At 44.6% G+C, this 14,190-nt stretch overlaps 1 long non-coding RNA gene across 2 annotated transcripts; it reads left to right on the top strand.

The window, feature by feature from the left end:
- Positions 1-6,565: 6,565 nt before the first annotated feature.
- LOC127340925 (uncharacterized) lies at positions 6,566-11,293 on the top strand. Of its 2 annotated transcripts, none has more exons than XR_011754676.1 (4): positions 6,566-7,784; positions 7,894-8,145; positions 8,752-9,119; positions 10,159-11,293. It is a non-coding gene; the product is annotated as an uncharacterized lncRNA (long non-coding RNA). The 2 variants fall into 2 exon arrangements; XR_007875023.2 differs by having other exon boundaries at positions 6,566-7,212.
- The last annotated feature ends 2,897 nt before the right edge of the window (positions 11,294-14,190 follow it).

Here is a 14,190-nt window from a genome sequence, read left to right on the forward strand (position 1 = left end):
AAAAACGAAGTGCACTTTTGGAAATGACGAAATTTCTCAGTCAACTACGGAATTGTGAGTGAAACAAGAGAGCGGCGCGCTCAACACTATATACGTAGTATTCTCGAAAGGAAGGGAACTTTTGATTGAAAATCAAGGAAACTATCGATATCAGGAATTCAGCTAGAGAAAATGAGGAGAATGATATTGAGAGTGAAAATCAGAGGGAGACGAAAGTTTGTTCCCAATACCCTAAAATTATTATCGGTGTTGTATAGGTAGAAAAACAAACTTGTGAGTCAACTAAACACCGGCCTATATCTTCATTGCCAATACGATGAGTAGTTTTCTCATAAGTCATAGGTTTGACTGCTTCAAACCATTCCGTGAGTCCTGTGACTGAATTTGACATATTGACATGCACAAACATTTCTCCCTCTAAATCCACATTTCTTTGTTTGGTCCGAGGAGAGAACTATATCTTCGTATTTGCACCATATGTAGCTGTGGTCGTAGATGGCGGAAAATAATGGAAGGTGTAGCTCTTCTCCCCTATAAATACCTAAATACACAAATTACAAGATTAAATTATGATGAATCATATCAACATACACGCCATTCTCCTCTTCAATGCTTCAACATTGTACTTATTAGGAACTAAAAAGTCACATTGAGGAAAACTATTGCCTAGTCATGATTACGGAAAGTTATCATTTTTCTATGTGGTTGTTTATAATGGCTTTGTCTGACACACGGGCTAAAACCATGGAAACTGTAATTTTTAAAGATTTATTAAACTCCAACTTGTCAGCTGTTAGTGACTTTATGTTGGGGGAAACAGAGATGCAAACTAAGCAATCACACTAGCAACACACTTGTATGTCACTTTTGAGATAACTACCGTATATCGAATCATGAAACTCTCATGGGCATCTAAGCTTCTCATAGTTTGTAGGTTATCTTGGTGGTCGTTGGATTGGCACCAGGTGTCAAGCATCAAAATCTATGATACAAGACATGTTTTTCACATAGCACTCTATAGAAATATTCTGCCTCTAGAATATGGTAGTACCATCTGTCTTTAGGAATATTGAAGTATTTATTGTAGAACCTTCATGGCACAAATGTAGCCTTCTTGTAAATAGACAAAACATTGATTGTGCGCACGGAAAAAAGCAAAGGCAAACACACATGTATACATGCTTGTCATTAGTATGGAATTTTCTTACACAAACAACTATGGGAATCTACAACGATTTGTTAACTTTGTTCAACCCCACGAAAATAGTGTGGATGTGACAAAAGAGTACAAAGAGAAACTAGTTTTCCTAGCGAATATGTCTTGGACGATTACTGTCCTGGCTCTGTGTGTTCATCATGCCCTGCCGACTACTGTGGCTACGTAGTCATCGCAAGATATTTGGTGAGCCTGTTGGGCCACATGCTAGGGATCTCCATTGCATCGCGCCGTGCCGACTACTGCGACTTTCCGAAAATGGAAAGAGATTCCTACGTTGACGCGCACGAGAAATGGGCTAGAAATATATCACGGGAAATAGCTAGCCACTGATAAAACAGCCCATCTCCTTAGGGACCAGCTCGATGGTAGGATAGTTATGGGGTGTGGGCTGGGCTGGCACCACGGAACCCTAGAGTCCATTGGTGCATGGACCATGAAAAGGAACACGTGCAACACTGGCACAACATAGTTTACGCTCCACGTGTCTGTTATCGCGTTGACGCACTCCTCTTCCTCTCTTATCGCAATTTCTGGGCTAGCGCATTTCCATCGTTGCGATAGATTGAAGAGAACCAAGCAAGTATGGAAGAAGATGTACATAGAATAAAGTCGAGCTCGCAGATGTGGCTGGCCGTGACATTGCTAGGTAGGAAATAATGGACCTATGGGGCGGGATTTAGAGGGAGACCGGGGACGGAGGCAAACCGCTGGTGGGCTGCGGTGGAGGAGGGAGAGGGAGGGGGAGGGGTCAACGATGGTCATCATGTGGAAGAAGAAGGTGGGGGAGGAAAATGGCCATGCTATTAGGATGATAAGCCATGGCCCATTCTAGTCTTTGTGCGGGCGTCGACGCGCTTCCCCGATGCATCCAACCGTTAGCTAGGAGCTGCCCCAAGGGTGGCACATCATCTTAGGCCCGCATCTCTGATTCCACCAGGAACAACACATATTTACCTCTAATATGCACGGAACCTTGGTTATTGACCGATATCATGTCTGCTATTCCGTGTGCCAAAAGAGGTTAGACAGACATGATACTAGTATATAATCCACAATCCATGTAGGGAACATGCCACAAAGAGAGAAATGAAATGTATAGAAGCGGGAGAGAAAAGAAAGGTTGTCTTGTATTAGCCACAAATTGGAAAAGTAGCGCGGATTAGATGGGACTAAATAGCTTGCAAGTCTCATTGTCTGCACTACAGGGACTTCCCGTCATTTTCTTCTTCTCTTCGTCTAGTTTGAGACTAGAAAGCATTTTCTATCGTACCTACAGTTTTTTCTGGAAAGGCTGCGCTTGCTAGCTCGTATGGTGGTGGGATTTTATAATTTGTCACACTTTTCTTTGCACTTCTATCATTTATTATTTTATGTGTCACTAACAGGTAGTGGTCATGTGGCAAATAATAGACACTTTAAAGAAAAGTGTGGCAAATCATAAAATATCCCGGTGGTGGATACACGCTATAGCTTGAGAAAAATCTCTTTTTCATGGACTACTAAACAATGGGGGTCTAAAAAGATTACATGGCGCTGATCTTAAATCGTACAAACCCTGATTGAGGGCGTCAGGAGCTTGGCATATAGCCATCGACACCAGTTCACTTGAAAATAAGGAGAACAATATTGAGAGTGAAATGAGGGAGAGAGACGAAAATTTACCAGAAATATCTAAAAGTATGATCGATGTTGTATATGTACAAAAACAAACTCGTCAGTGATTCAACTCAGCACCTATATCTTCATACCAGAAGGTAATTTATAGACGAAAGAGGGAAAAGAAAAGGATGTCTTGTATTAACCGCAACTTGCACTACAGGGAGGGACTTGACGTCGTTTTCTTCTTCTCCTGGTCAAGTTTGATACCTGGAAGCATTCCCTACTGTACCTATAGTTTTGTTCCCAACATTATGCACCAAGAGCACGCGCGACGAGAAAAATGTTTTTTTATAGTGCGCTGGCAAACAATAGGGGTCAAAACAATTGCGCGGGGGCTGCCCTTAAAGTGGGAAACCCAAATTGACGGTGTCACGAGCTTGGCATGTAGTAGTCGACACCAATTGAGTTGAAAATGTGGAGGATTTTAGAGACGGTGGCGACTAGAGAAAATGAGGAGGATCCATCTTTTCTCTCTCTCTCTCTCTCTCTCTCTCTCTCTCTTCTTTGATGCAATTTTGAGAGAAAGAGCAGGCACCAATTTCACTCCCTTCGGTCGGGATACTCCCGAGCAAGTGAAAAACCGAAGTGCACTTTTGGAAATGACGAAATTTCTCAGTCAACTACGTAATTGTGAGTGAAACAAGAGAGCGGCGCGCTCAACACTATATACGCAGTATTCTCGAAAGGAAGGGAACTTTTGATTGAAAATCAAGGAAACTATCGATATCGGGAATTCAGCTAGAGAAAATGAGGAGAATGATATTGAGAGTGAAAATCAGACGGAGACGAAAGTTTGTTCCCAATACTGTAAAATTATTATCGGTGTTGTATAGGTAGAAAAACAAACTTGTGAGTCAACTAAACACCGGCCTATATCTTCATTGACAATACGATGAGTAATTTCCTCATAAGTCATAGGTTTGACTGCTTCAAACCATTCCGTGAGTCCTGTGACTGAATTTGACATATTGACATGCACAAACATTTCTCCCTCTAAATCCACATTTCTTTGTTTGGTCCCAGGAGAGAACTATATCTTCGTATTTGCACCAGATGTAGCTGTGGTCGTAGATGGCGGAAAATAATGGAAGGTGTAGCTCTTCTCCCCTATAAATACCTAAATACACAAATTACAAGATTAAATCATGATGAATCGTATCAACATACACGACAATCTCCTCTTCAATGCTTCAACATTGTACTTATATTAGGAACTAAAAAGTCACATTGAGGAAAACTATTGCCTAGTCATGATTACGGAAAGTTATCATTTTTCTATGTGGTTGTTTATAATGGATTCGTCTGACACACGGGCTGAAACCATGGAAACTGTAATTTTGAAATATTTATTAAACTCCAACTTGTCAGCTGTTAGTGACTTTATGTTGTGGGAAAACGGAGATGCAAACTAAGCATCACATTAGCAACACGCTTGTATGTCACTTTTGAGCCGTATATCGAATCATGAAACTCTCATGGGCATCTAAGCTTCTCATAGTTTGCAGGTTATCTTGGTGGTCGTTGGATTGGCACCGGGTGTCAAGCATCAAAATCTATGATACAAGACATGTTTTTCACATAGCACTCTATAGAAATATTCTGCCTCTAGAATATGGTAGTACCATTTGTCTTTAGGAATATTGAAGTATTTATTGTAGAACCTTCATGGCACAAATGTAGTCTTTTAGTAAATAGACAAAACATTGATTGTGCGCACGGAAAAAAGCAAAGGCAAACACACATGTATACATGCTTGTCATTAGTATGCGGAAATTCAATTCGGCTTCCGGGTGCGTATGCACCCTCTACCAAAAAATCATATTTCAAAATGTCGAAAAATTTTAACAAAATTTTTTACAAGTACATCTTCATAATATATGTTCGTTCGTCAAGTTTCACGAAAAACTAATATTTTTTGTGGTCTATATAAAAAAACAGAAAACTTATCTTGTGAAAAACATTATTTTTAGCACTGAGTTTTGTCTTTTTTACACACGTCACATGATAAGTCGATTTTTTATGAAACAACTTTGTAAGCGTGTAGCACGAGAAGATTTACATGCGAATTTTTGGTTTAAATTTTCTTGAAATTCAAAATATGTGTAAGATGCATTTCAAAATAGAGGGAGCATATGCTCTCATGTTCCAAAACACCACTCCCGTTAGTATGGACTTTTCGTACACAAACAACTATGGGAATCTACAATGATTTGTTAACTTTGTTCAACCCCACGAAAATAGTGTGGATGTGACAAAGGAGTACAAAGAAAAACCATTTTTCCTAGCGAATATGTTTGGCCGATTACTGTCCTGGCTCTGTGTGTTCATCATGTCCTGCTGATTACTGTGGCTACGTAGCCATCTCAAGATATTTGGTGAGCCTGTTGGGCCACATGCTAGGGATCTCCATTCCATCGCGCCGTCCCGACTACTGCGGCTTTCCGAAAATGGAAAGAGATTCCTACATTGACGTGCACGAGAAATGGGCTAGAAATATATCACGGGAAATAGCTAGCCACTGGTAAACATCCCATCTCCTTAGGGACCAGCTCGATGGTAGGATATTTTTAGGGTGTAGGCTGGGCTGGCACCACGGAACCCTAGAGTCCATTAGTGCATGGACCATGAAAAGGAACACGTGCAACAGTGGCACAACATAGTTTACGCTCCACGTGTTTGTTATCGTGTTGACGCACTCCTCTTCCTCTCTTATCGCAATTTTTGGGCTAGCGCATTTCCATCGCTGCAATAGAAGAGAACCAAGCAACTATGGAAGAAGATGTACATAGAATAAAGTTGAGCTCGCAGATGTGGCTGGTCGTGACATTGCTAGGTAGGAAAATAATAGACAAAACTTAGAATGTGCGCACGAAGAATCCAAAGGGAAACACGTATGTATACATGTTCGTCATTAATATGGAGTTTGCTAACACAAACAACTATGTGCATGTACAACGATATCTTAACTCCGTGTTCAACAGCACCAAAATAGTGTGGATGTGACGAAGGAGTACAAACAAAAAACATGTGTTCTTTGCAAATGGTCAATTGGATGTTATTAGTGCTATAGGATATTGAAAGAAACCTTTTATAAGAGATAACCTCTTGATGTTTCAGATAAAGAAGGACACATGCACATGGTAGCACTAAAACAATCGACTTCCGAAATGAGAATAGATTGCCAAACTAGGTGTTAAAATATGCCCGACTTTACATAACTAGTTTCAATATAACTATTTTTGTGAGGGTGTTCAATATAATTAGTGGTCACTCCATTTTGAAAAAAAAACATAGCAGTAGGAAATTTCTATTGCATGGGCTCAGCTGTCGCGACACAGTTTAAAGCCCATTAGTACAAGGCCCGTGAAAAAATGCAATTCAAGGCCTTTTTTTTTTCTTGAAGGGAGGGTCGCCCGTCTGCTTAATCATACATGATTCCATCAAGGAATGTCACGTTTCTCTTGAATCTGAATTGTCAGGACCTGCTGATCTTATTATCATTCGACCCATAACGTCTGCTTTCTTATCTCATCTGATGAAAGAGCAGAGGTCAAACCGATATGACAGTAGATACTCGGCGATCCATGCAAGAAACACGCGGAGAAAAACCCCACGACAAAGTGTAAAGGGAAAGTTAAAACGCAATTTCTAACTCTCGGTTGACCTTGTTCTGTCCTTACAGCGAGGTCAAGCTTCCTGGCCGCGGGATCGCGATCCGACGACTAGCGGAGAGCGGTGCGTCTTGTTCGCTTGGCCCCAGCGCACAGGTTGTAACCAGGAGAGTACCCGTAGCACATATTGTCTCGTCCATCTAAAAATAGTGTCTCGTCGGAGGGAGACTTTTTCCCCATTTCGCCTCCTCTTCCGATTGCTTCGATTTGCTCCGCCGATTCGCAGACCCAGTGGAGATTGAACGGTGCTGGTCGTCGGCGCCTGTTACATCCTTGCCGCGCCGGCTGAATCTTCGAGGTGGCGGCTTCCCCACGGTGGTTGCTGCTTCACATCGGCGGCGGCTTCTTCTTCCATGTGGCACCGGCTACATCGTTGCGGCGTCGATTACATTACTGTGGTGGTGTCTTCTTCCACGTGGCACCGGCTGCTCCCTAGCGCCGACGGCTTCTTCCACGTGGCGCCGGCTACGTCCCCGCTGCGCCGGCTGCTTCCTCGCGGCGGCGACGGCTGCTCCCTAGCGGCGGCGCCGGCTGCATCGTCGCGGCGCTGGCTACATCCGCATGGAGCCGGCTTCTTCCACGCGGCGTCAGCTACATCCACGCGGGGCCGGCTTCATCTCCCCGCCTCCGGCTACATCCCCCGGTGACTACATCCAATGCAATGTAATTGCCTGTTCTAGGATGTTTTCAGCTGTAACATAGTGTTTTTTCTTTGTAAAACTATATGGGAGTTTTATGGCGATGTGATTTTGGTATTGATGTAGGTTGTAGTATGAGTATTTCTTGATGTAACGGACAAGTTAACTCACAAGGATTTGTTCATAGATGACACTAGTTATATTTTTTCAGTGCAACCCTGGTGCGTGCTACATCTTTTCTTATTTGCGTGGTGCCATCAGTAGAATGTTATCTCTTCAAGGATAGTACATAGGTCTGTTCTACTGAAGGATGGTATATAGATGATGCATAGATTGAACTTCTCAACAAGCCATTTGATTTTGTTATCTAGATTTGGTAAGTTATCCTTTTTTGCTGGATCACTAGTTTCTGTGATATAAACTTTCTCGATGCAAACAAGATGGAGACCTTTTCGCGTAAATCGTTACATGCAGATTATTTTCCCACCTGCTAGATGGAAGCTAGCTTTCTATTTTAGTGATGGAAGATGTCAGTTGTAGCTTCCTAGATGGAAGCTAATTTTTCTGATGTCACTTTTTCTATTTTTACCACTTCAGGTCAATTCTCCATGATGCAGCTTATTTTTCCCTGTAATTATCTGCACATTTATCATTAGTTGATACAATGAGAAGTGGTCACAGGATAATGATTTTTCTGTATGTACAGGTTTACTACATTGACAATCTGAATTTCAGAGAGCACACCAACCCCACAGCGAGCTTCCAAAGATTTTGGCCTATGACATAAAGACCTTGAAAAAACTAATTGTTGTGGACAAGATTACATTCTGAGGGGCCAACAACGGATAGAGATCCAGGAACGGCGCGCCTTGCCCCGTAGTATCCACCATCTATAGAAGATGAACGGCCAACAGCATCCAACAGCTGAATGACTCGACACGTATTCAGACTCCAGCAGGTACCATACCTTTCTTCTGTTACTACTCCCATGGAGAAATCTGGGCCGTGATTTGATAGTTGTCGATTGTCAAGTATTTTGTACTGTCGAAAATTAATGAAGATTGAGCAATTGACACTTAACATGCCTTTCCAACGGAAATGCCTTCAGGGAAGTTGTGTTAAAAGTACACCATTACTAGAAATGTCTTCACTAGAATGATGCACTTATACTAAAGTCATGTGTGTGCTATTTTTCTGGTTGCCTCAATTGTTCGGTTTCACGTGTACAATCTGTCATTGTAATGTATGCCCCAGGTTTTCCTTTTTTGCTTGATGTTTGCTAAACTGAACTGAAGTGTCGTTGTTTTCTAAACTCAATTTATAGTGTGTTTGTGTTATTTACAGCCTTGTAATCTTCTTTTTTGCGAATAGCCTTGTAATCTTCTTGTTGTGCAGAACTGCTGCTATTCTGCTGAACTGAACTCATGTTTTGCTACTGAACTGCATTGCTTTTTGTTAACTGAACCGTGTTCTGCTCCGTGTGTTTTCTCCCTGAAAAAAAATTGTGATGTGGATTGTTGCCTGGCTCCTAGCTATAACTGGCAAGTAAAACGGATGTATTCAGGGGTCGGAAAGGGTTGTCGAAGGAAGCAGAAGCTGGCGTATGAAGTTCCGCTGAAGGGAGTTGTTGTTGGGGTTGGAGCGACCCGTCGGAGGAGCAGTCGGTGTGGGCCGAAAGGGGCGTCAAGGCCGTTTTCCAGTGCACGCCGCTGGCGCGGCTCTCCTCCCTTTCCCGCGGCGGTGGGAGCGGCAGAGCTCTGCCGTAGTGGCCGTGCAAAATTTTCCCATGACTGAAGGCGTTTGGTGTCTGGCTGAAAACATGAGCTTATTTCCCTTTGATTGAGTTGCTGGCGTCGGTTCTGGGAGGGACGGTGAATGTTGGGGGTTGAGGCACAGCCGCACAGCGCTCTGGAAGTGTACGGAAAATCACTGGTACTGAAGTGGCCCTTTTTTAATTTATCTTAGTTTTTATTCATGTTTGAAATCCTTGAGTACATGAATGTTTTTCCTACCACTGTGCTCCCAGATAAAATGAAAGCTTATTTTGCAGAATGTATGGATGACATCTAATCTAGTTACTGAATCAAAAATTCACTAGTAAAATTAAATCATCCACCTACTGGATGTGTACCCCAAGTAGATACTTGATTTATATGGATGTAGTAGCTCAATTTTCAAAGACATCACACTAATTAATTTTCTCAGACTGAAAAACAGTATGGCGTCCATTGAAGAGTCTAGGAGGCCTGTGGTTTCTCACTTCGTGTTGGACTACCTTAGGCTACAATCTGGACCAGTTTCTGGTGTCTTACTAGTCTGTGTCCCTTTCTGTTCCGATCCTGCGGGCATTTTCCATGTGTTGCACATACTCAAGACCATGGTTTCTGCTCCAATTACATGTCATAAACAAGCTCGCGTGAAACCCAGCTCCTAGCAATTGTTAGATGCATATGCCCTAGAGATTTCATATTCGCATGTGGTCTTCGACGCTTCAGTGCAGCCCATATATAGCAGGACTCTTCGCGAGAATGCTTGGCCTCGTGTTGTCTTAGGCTAGCTATAGTGTCAATGTTGAATGTGAGCTTGAAGGATATAAACCCTTAGGATGTGTCCTTGGATTTCAGAACTCCCTACTAGAGTGTCCACCTGAAGTGCCCTCGCCTGCATCTGCTGACCGACTACCAGAGTGTCCAGCCGAATTGCCTTCTTCGGGTGCTGCATTCGAATCAATGCCACTAAACGAATACTCAAAAGCCCTTGCCTTTTCTCTCTCAAAAAAAAAGCCCTTGCCTTTGGCATTTTTATAGATTAGTATTTGACCTGCATCAGTAAAAAGAAAGTAACTTAATCTCTAGGATAAATAAAACACTAATCATGACAACAAATAGTAGGATGTGACACAATCATATTCCAAGCATGTTTATTGGCATTATATCAGAACTAATGGTGTTTAATTCATGTTTTTTAACAGATGAAAGGCACACTTCCATCCAAGAAAAGTGAGTGCGACTAAAAGGTAGGAAGAATCTTCGAAAGTCGATCTCATCAAAGGGAATGAAGTAAGATGAAGTAAAGTTATACAATATACATGCTTATTTGTAGCGGATGTGATCGAGAGTACTTTCTTGTTCTAGATGTCATGCCTTTCGCAAACTTTCTGAACTATGTTCGTCTCGAAATCTGTTGCACTATGTAAAATGTTGTTCCTGGATGTTAGTAATATGGAACTATGGTCGAAGACAAATGTTGCTTACTTTTGCATGCATGAGCATAACTTCAATGTTTCAGTCCGTTGCACAAGGAGCCTCATATGCTGTTAATAGTTTTTCCAGCATTGCCTCCGATCATGTTTTGTTTACATCCTGTTGCATATAATTCAAGATGTCCTACATATGTTCCATTGCTTCTGAAGATAATCTTAGGTTACACCTACTAAACTAGACATGTTCCATCGCTTGTATATAATTCACTTTTACTCTACTGTAACTTTTTTTTGGCTCATGTCGTATTTACCAATCATGCATGCCTCATTTGTTTTACTACATGTTACTCTTTCTTAGATGTTACTATTCATCTATTGTAACCTTGATCTCATACTACTAGATGTTTTTCTTCATGTACTCTTCATATACTGTAACCTAAATCTACAACACCTTGTTACTTTATAGTAAACGTTCCATCTTAGATAGGATGTGACTTCAAATTAGATGTACATGCATGCTCATGTTTGTATGCAGTAAAAGTAGATGTAGCACAGACAAGCACGATTTAGTATGTCAAGGTTTTACCATGCATGTATCATACACAAGAAAAGAAAGATGATAGTTACAGAAGAAGCTGCGTGGGGAAAAAGCTTACAGGCTCCGCTGGAGGAGGTATAGTTTTTAGGATTTTGATGTAACAGCTCGAACTTATCTCTTATCTTTTTCGTTGTTCTTATCCGTTTTTTGACCGGGTGAGATGCAGATGTAACATCTCTGTGTTCTTTCTTCTGTTCTTCACCTCCTTCTCTCCGATTGAGATCCAGATGTAACAGCTATGTATTCTCCCTGCTGTTCTTCTACTGCTAGCTCGATTTGAGATCTGGATGTAACTGGATCGGGATCTGATTTTCAGTAATAGGAAGAATAGGCTGTCATCAAACCAAAACACACGTATCCCGCTCCCTCGGTCGCCTCCTCCAGGCGACGGGGGAGCCAAACCCGCGCCCCCCACCGCCGCCACCTAGCCTCCCCGCCCTCTCCCTCGTCGCCTCCCGAGGTCGCCGGCGGCTAAGCCGCCCGCCGCCGATGAAGGGGGCGGCGAGGATCTAGGCCTCTCGGGATCCCGCATGGCCCGTCTCGGAGGGAGGACGCCATGCCGGACCACGGAGGTCGTCGCCGTCCTCCGCCCCTGCTGCGCCCCTCGCCGTGGCTTCGCCCGCTTCGGCCTTCGCTGTAGCTTCCTGCAGCTCGCCGTCCGGCGACGCCCGGCCTTGGCGCGATCCGTGGGAGGGCCGATCCGGCCCGCCGGGCTCGATCTGGGCACGGAGGGCGTGGCTCGTGCGCCGCTCCCAGCTCTCCCGGTGTGCGCCGTTTCGTCTGTCGTTGCCGGGGCCTCCCGCGGTGTCCAGGGCGACGTCGTCGCTGCCTGGGCTACCGGCGGCTTGGCAGCCGGCGGCCGGTTACGTGCAGCGGCCTGGCCGGTTTGCGTTTCTCCGGCGAGTGTTGGATGTTTGGTGGACGGCGTCAAGGTACCCTGCTCGGCGGGCCACCTCTTCTGCCAGGGCCTACGTTGGTCCTTTCGACAGCGTTGACACTCCAGGCGAAAGCTTCGCACCATTCGGTGCCGATGTTGGCGGTGCCCTTGGGTACCGTTTTCCCTGTTGAGGGCTTCATCGGGGAGCTTGGTCTCCCGCTGTCGCGAGTTTCTTGCGTTCTCCGGGTGAAAACCTCTGCTCCTTGGAGCGGGCGGCGGCGACACACTGTGCCGTTACCTTCTTGAAGGCGCCGCTTTTGGAGTCCATAGTCCTCGTGGTGTGGTAGATGTGCGGTGGTTGTGCTTGGTTGCCTTGTCACCGAGGGTGGTGGTTGCCGGGGCGGCGGCCCCGGACGGTTGACGTGCGCCGAGGCGGCGGCCTCGGATGGTCTTGCAGCGATGACTCCATGGGGTGTGGTCATGGTCTTGCAAGGCATGGGTGGCGTGTTCGTGCTACGTGGGTAGCGAGCTCGTCGGCCCGGCCTACGCGACGGGGTGGTCGGTGTGGTCGCAGAGTCGGGCGGCGGCCCCGGACCTTTTGGCGCGGCGTTCGTGGTCTGCGGGTGGTCGCCTTGGTAGCTTGGGCTACAGGTCGTCCACGCCGTGCGGCGTTGCGGCTCGCCTCCGAGCAGGGGACGTCGGAGCAGCGGCTCCGGGTTTGGTGGTGTGTGATTGGTCGTCGGTGGTCTCGTTTCGTGTGGGCGTTGAGGCCCCGACTATTGTGCGGTTTTTTCGGCCGGTTTTCCTCATAAACTCGGCCACTCTGTATGGTTTTTGGGCCCGGTTTCCCTGATTAACTGAGCCAAATCTTCTTCTATTAATATATCGAGCAGCTCACCTGCCGAATTCTCAAAAAAGTAATAGGAAGAATATGGGATCGGATGGGTAGCAGGTATGTTCTGGACCACCGGGCGTTGCGCTCCCACGGCTTTAATGCAACGCTCCTATGGCTCCCGCGCGCTTTTACTTCTTTCTAATTTGGGAAAGCCTGGTCCCCACGCGTTGCTATTTTTGGTAATGTCAGACTGACCTCGCGTTAAGCAGAAACGAGGTCGACCTCGGTGTAGCACGGCCCATGTTAAAAAGCAAAGAGAAAGAAAGACAACAACTTGCATTCTCGCATGGATTAGATCGAACTGGCACGGCCTGCACACTTCCTTGTCTGGTTTGGGACCTGAAAATACCATTCTCCACCTCAACATTGGTAACCAGCAGAAGCTACCGCCGTTCTAAACAAAGAGTTTTGCGCTTAACTAGGGCTTGGCCGACCCGCTCCTCTGAATTAACTCATGTTTTTGCACTGTCAACACGAACGATTTCTTTCTTGACATCCTTCTGGATCGGAAGAACGTCGACGTTTGCATCTAGAAGGCAGACATCATCAGGTTTATCACATTTCCCTAAAAAAAGCAGGTGGAACACATCAGCCTTTTCTATTGGACGGCCGGCCGATGGGCATATTCTCTTGCTTAATGAACTGCCGGTTACTCAAAAACAAAAAGCTATTACTAGATAACTACCCTCGATGAGTGATAAAGGCTGGGTTAGACTACCCACAATGGGAGTATCATAAGGCTGCTCATAGTGGAGAGTAACTTAGGCTAGTAACATACTCCCTCCTTGCCAAGGCTTAGGGCGTATAAATCTCAGCGCAATTATCTAGGCAACGATCGGTGGAGAGAAAAAATTGACATCTTTCCCTGCTTGCCCCTGCATGCACGCATGTACTTCCTCTATTTTCTCTCTGTGCAATTAACTACCTCCTCGTTTCTCTCTCCCGCTTGCATTCCTTTTATTTCTCCCGCATGTACAGCCAATAGCTGGTCCACAATAACTACTCCCCATTAATTTCTCTCCTAATTTTCTGCTAATCTCTTGGCATGCGCCATGCATGGCCAATAGCAGTGTTGCTGCCGTCCCGATATTTTGGTGAGTGTTAACGGCAAGGAGGGGCAGTTCTGGGGGAAATGGAGCATAGCACACCCTGCGCCTTAAGCCTTGGCTAAAAACCAGAAAAAAAATTACGCCTTAATCCTTGGGAAGGAGGGAGTATATGTCATGTTACTAGTCTAGGTTACTATCTCCATAGTGGGTAGTAACTTAGATGTGGTGTCATGCAATGTGTCATTAATTATGTTGTAGACTCATTTTGCTTTGAGATGTGTGATGTTATGATAACATAGCTAGTTACCACCTCACTCTCTTTCTTCATTTATTGGCATGTCATGTCATCAAAATGTCTTGATATGTGTGATGTTACTAGCTA

This window comes from Lolium perenne, chromosome 3 (assembly GCF_019359855.2).
Source record: "Lolium perenne isolate Kyuss_39 chromosome 3, Kyuss_2.0, whole genome shotgun sequence".
Classification (NCBI taxonomy): Eukaryota; Viridiplantae; Streptophyta; class Magnoliopsida; order Poales; family Poaceae; genus Lolium; species Lolium perenne.